Source organism: Miniopterus schreibersii (assembly GCF_964146895.1).
Source record: "Miniopterus schreibersii genome assembly, chromosome: 17".
In the NCBI taxonomy this organism is placed as follows: domain Eukaryota; kingdom Metazoa; phylum Chordata; class Mammalia; order Chiroptera; family Miniopteridae; genus Miniopterus; species Miniopterus schreibersii.
The window spans coordinates 16,755,208-16,761,012 of record NC_138117.1 but is presented as its reverse complement, the minus strand read 5'-3'; the positions used below and the strand labels follow the sequence as shown (position 1 = coordinate 16,761,012).

The following is a 5,805-nucleotide window of genomic DNA, read 5'->3' as shown; positions in this document are numbered from 1 at the left end:
GAAGAATTCTGGAAACAGATTTATAACTCCTGGGACAGGTTGGCATGTAGTCCTAGACACAGAGGGTCATTCATGAAGAAGGAGGAGGGAGAGGAGAGGAAGAAAGGGGAGGGGAAGGGGAAGGAGAAATGGAAAAGCTTATTAGAAAATAAGAGACACTGGGGAGAGAAATGGTAAGGAGGGATAAAAATCTTGGCAAAACTTGCTACAGCCATAGAAAAAGTGGCCTCCCATTTCATCTTTGTAGTCATGTACTCAATTCTAAATTTGGTTAGACATTTTTTTACGAGGGAATTGTGATTTGTATCCGTATCATAACAGTCTCAAGGAGAGACAATGAATGAAGACGTCTTCATGCGAGTTTCAACTAATGAATCACAGGAAGATGGATTTGCCCTGCTCAAGTTAGCGGCGTCTAAGGCAGCTTATAAATAACCCTTATCAGTGTTTGCTTCTGCAAGCGTGAAGTGGTCACATTTCTCAGGACACACATTTTGGTGTAGGTTTCTGTACCTTGGAGCGTGCTGACTTTTCATTCTGATGTGCCCATGCCTACCTTCAACTCCTATTCTTTCCAAATGTAACTTTAGCTTAACATTCTCCAGGGACCTTTTTCTGAACACTCAGGTCCAATTAACCACACTTTCCTCCATGTACCTGTGTGCGTTCTCTGTGCCTTGAATGAATTGATGCCGTTGCACTGCTACATTGACTTATAAGCTATCTATTCAATTGCTGCTTATTTTCAAACAATGGGTTCTTCTGAGGCAGTCTTATCTGTAATGTCCTAAATCCCCCGTAATTATTCACTGTGTCTGGCAAATAATAGATATTGATGAGTGTTTGCTAAATGGATGAATTGATGTACAGGACAGGCTGTGTCAAACTGTTCTGAAGTTTTCAGGTAATCTTGGAAAAGTACCAAAATGAGTGTGGGCATAATTTGAATGGCAGTATTCTGTTTAATTTGAAAAGAGAAATGAAATACTGCAGTCAAATCTCTGTTGGCTTTATATTCCTGACTCAGCACAGTCATGATGAGGGAACACAGAAAGTGGACAGTTTCTTTTTTTCCCCCCGAACTTCTCTTGGAAATCAGCCCAAGAGCTAAATGTTTTATTTTATGGTACGTTTCTTCTCTCATACCACAACTAGTAAACATTTCAGATCACACATACACACAATGTTTGTTTGTATTTACTATAATTCCCTATGCAACTCCAGATGCTTGGACCATTCAGGCATCTAATACATGTTTGATGAATTAAAGAACAAATGAAGGAAGCCTTGGATAAAATGAGCTAAGATTCTGACAGCCATTAGCAATCTGTTACCAGTTCTTATCTGCCTAGTTTGATTGTAGGTCATCCATTTGGAAAAAGAGAGTGGAAAAATGTGATGTAAATAACTGATCTATTCAATGCCTTTGAATCAATACTTAAAATACATCTTTTATAAGACATTTGGTATAATATGAAGTGGAATACCCAGTTCTGACTCCAGGTTTGCCCCCACATTGCTATGTGACATTAACATTTTTTGGCTAAGTAGATTGAACTTTGTCCCAACTACATTAATATACTCTGACTTTATAGAACATAGGCCAGATCCTTTTTAGGTCCAATAAAGTCCAATATGGTTCTCACATGATTATACATGAGGCTGAAATATAATACTTGTGCACCTCAGCCAGGCTTTTAATTTGGTATCATTGGTAGGCAGGCATCATCTCAAAGTTTTAATTTAATGAAATAAAATTCTGTCCCTTTGATTAATTTCCAGGAAAAGTTGTTGAACAAAACTCATGCCTTGTGCCTCAAGCAATGCATCTCTGGTTTCATACTTCTGTCCCACTCTGTATCCAAAAGGTCTTCAATTAAACAGAGGCCTCCTTCTTAGAGGAGTTTCATTGAGCACCATTTGAAAGGGGAGCATGTCTCTTGGGATAGAAGTGGTAAGGGTCTCACTCACCAGCAGTTTGTCAAATGTTTCTTTCAACTATGTGTCATAGTCCCCTGAGAATTCTGGCAAATTAAGAATTCTCCAACTTCTTACAATCCCCGCTCACTTTATAAATCATTTCCCTGATCAATGTCAGGGTGACATGCCATGTCTCATCATGTATTTATACAGCAGGTTAAAACTCAAAGTGTCCCCCAGCCTGCATGGCTCAGCAGTTGAATATCAACCTATGACCCAGGAGACCAAGGTTTGATTCCCTGTCAGGCCACCTGCCCGGGTTTCGGGCTCCATCCCCAGCAGGAGGCAGGCAATTGATGACTCTCTCATCATTGATGTTTCTATCTCTCTCTCCCTCTCCCTTCTTTTCTCTGAAATCAATAAAGATATATTTTTTTAAAAACACAAATTCAAAGTGCCTTTATCTACATTATCTTGATAGAGCCTCTCAAGTCTTGGAATGGCAGATCAGATTGATTTTCGCTCATTTTTCAGATATGAAAATTGAGTCTCAGAGGTTTCCAGATTTATGAAAGGATAGATAATGAAAATGGATAGACTGATTTCTAGTTCAAGGCTAATGGATCACACCACAGTGCTCTAATGGGCATTCGAGAAACAGCTGTGCTTACTCACACAATTTTTTTTTCTTCAACATTTTTACTGCATATCTATTATTTACAGACATTATGTTTGGTGTTGTTATTATTAATGGTAATCAAGCCCAAATCCTTTCCATCCTTCAGCTTGTAGTAGGAGAGGAAAAGATATAGGCAAAGGCAATGCTTACTCGCTCAGAAAAACAAATAAACAAGCACACACATAATCACTAGTTGGAAGAAGTCATCTTCACTTTTGCAACCACTAGGATAATCAAGAAAAAGAAAGATGAGCTTCATCTCTGGACTGTAGTCTGCTGCTAGAAACTGTTTTTTCTTCCCATTTAATTGACTAGAGAACAATATAACACACTAGCTCTAACCTCACCAGACTGTCAAGTACAAACCAACCATGTAGTGTCAGGGCCCCAGAGTAAATCAGGGTGATGGGTTGACTTTTTTGCCTGGAAACTTTCATTTCTATAGGATTTTTAATAACAAAAGAACAGAATGCCTCTTGAGTACCAACAGTGAGAAAATTTAGATGATTACCCACAAATGTACTGCATGAAATGACTCTTTTTAAAGACAGCTACTGATTTAAAAAGTTGCAGTCATTTCTGCCCTTTCAGAAGTTTCCACACTTCTCCATGATTTCAAGCTGCTTCATTTATTCTCTTGATATTTCTTAAATGAGTGCAAATACGACTTGCAATCATTTTAGGCAGGGGCATAAGAAAATGGTGCGGGCATTCCTCCAAACAAGAAGGAACTATTTAAAAGAAATGAAAGAAAGAACAAACAAATGGAAGCTAGTTCTTGGTTTGAGTAGTTAGAATTGCTATGTGTATTGTTTTATTTCACTCACCTGGAAGTGAGTCCGGTCACAGGAAGGAGTAAGCTACTATTATCGAGGAAGGAACATTTTAGACTTTTATCAGAACTGGAATACAAAGCATGGATTTGTTACCATTGTAATTAACTAGCTAATATTAATAATAGGAAAGGAGCAAAGGGAAGGCCAGATATTATAAGCGTGACCATCTGGGCAGCTTCACCATGAAGTTGCAATTTCACACACACCAGGGAACCACTGGTCCGTTTCCTGCAGATCACTAAGGGAAGGGACCAGAAAAAGGGAGAGATGGATGCATGTGCAGTAAAGTCGGGGTGGTGGGAACATACTTGCCTGTCAGTCTAACATGGGAACAGAGATCATTGGCTGGAGGGGAAGGAGCCACTGCAAGCATATGAAATCTTAGAAGGTTAAAATCACGAGACAAAGGAATTCTCCCCCTCTTGTTTCTCTGGCTTTGCTCCTGCTTCCTGGCACTCGCCTGTGCTTCCTCCCTAGCCATGTGGCCCTAGAAGCCACATAGCCCATTGCCATGTGGACCCCACATGCAATGAACTGCAGCTGGAAACACAAGCTAAGCTAGCCTTATGTGGACTGGATTGTACAAATATGGAGCAGAAACTCTGAACACTGGCTTTAATCCTAGCTCTGCTGAAGATGAAATGGGTCTTTTTCTTTGGCAGGAAGAGAAAGATGGGACCTTGGAAAGTCAGGTGTTTAATTCCATGAAAATAAATAGCATTCATTCTTCCATGCAAGTCTCAGAAAATTCCTTTCCTCGTGACATTGCAAGAAGTCCACATCCACCAGCAACAGGTGGGAACACCAAGAGTACCAGATTGAAGAATTTAAAAATTATATGCCAGCTGAGAAAGATGCCTGATACCTGACTGTTAAAGAAGGGGTTATCATCTAATTGAATGAAATAAAGCTATCCCAGGGATCTCTGAGATCAGTTGGGTTATTCATGTGCTTGATTCTCCAAATATAAATGTTTTATGCTTCCAGATGGACATGTTTATCTTCCCTGGGCTTTTAAATAGTGTAACTCTACTGGTATCCATCTACTTTCTTTCCTTCTGGGTCCACTTCTAGGGCAGAAAAGGCTAGTTTTGTTCATTTATTGGATTTCCTGGGCCTGATATATTTTCACAGTAATTTGAGCCATTAGTCCTGGAGATAGTTTGGAACTTTTGAGATGGTGGATACAGCCTAAATGTCAAGAGAATATGTTTGATAAACCATACAGTAGAACATTGGAAGCTGAAGCTGGCAAAATTGGACCATAGCTTGCTGCAAAGGCTTGTGTGGACATCAGAGCCAGTTCATTGTTTTGGCAGCAGACAGGAGAAAGTTGCAAGGATCTTCCATGGTCACCTCAAGTTGCCAGAATGGGTATCCACACACCCTTCTCATGGAAACTGAGCTGAGCACTTGGATCGAATAGGACCTCAGGTTCTCAGAATTAGATAGATCTGTAATTTCCCACCATTTTTGTAACTAGATCCCTGAATACTATTTAAACTCAGCATGAAGTATTTTCTTGAAATATCAGAGAAAGGAGACATAATATCATTGTTAAGAACAGAAAATGGAGAGATACCTTCCATTCAAGAACAGGAGCAAATATTGTTAACATATATAGCTGAGAAAAGAACTGACAGTTGAATTAAAGTTGATGAGACATAAGGCATATGCAGCACTGTTTATCATTTTTATGTTACTTTTTTTAAAATGATGTTTGAAATGAAAACAAAATTGAATATCTAGCATCAAATGAATATTACAGGTATTGTCTAAATTTTTCTACTAGATATTTATTTTTCATGCAATATAGATGTATTTTATCTATTTTTAAAATATCTTCAATGAGGGAAATGTCATAGAATAAATTTGTACTACACATTTTTTAAAAAATCACTAATTGTGTCCCCACTATGTGCAAGTTATTACTCTAAGCATGCGGGGGAAAGTGAGCCAGAAAGTAATTCATCCTTGCAGAAAGCCTATTTCTCAGGAGCTATAAAAAATCAAGCAGCTCAGTCTTCAGCCCCCATTTAAAATATGCCATGTATCTGGCATAAGAATGGAAGAAAAACTGAAAACACCTTGGGGTATTGGCTTGATATTTAAGAAAACATTCAAAATTAAGTCTTTTAATCAATTACCAGACCACCTCAGTGAAAACATACTACTTCAAGAGACCATATTTATCATTTAATTGGAGTTTTTACCAGAACCTGTTTTTCTTTATGTCTTTTGTTTGCCAAATTCCTTTTGCATTACTTTGCAATGGGCGGTAGCTCTTCTCTCCCAAATGCTGTGCCTAGAGGGGGAGGAAGAAAAACACCATTTCTACACCTTTATTTTTATTTTTTTATGTGTAACTGT

General features: G+C 38.6%; 1 pseudogene across 1 annotated transcript; it reads left to right on the top strand.

Annotated features, from left to right (window-relative positions):
- Window positions 1-336: 336 nt before the first annotated feature.
- On the top strand, window positions 337-4,887 carry LOC308546951 (metalloendopeptidase OMA1, mitochondrial pseudogene; annotated as a pseudogene). Its single transcript has 2 exons — window positions 337-420; window positions 4,208-4,887. The product of its transcript is annotated as a metalloendopeptidase OMA1, mitochondrial pseudogene (transcript).
- The last annotated feature ends 918 nt before the right edge of the window (window positions 4,888-5,805 follow it).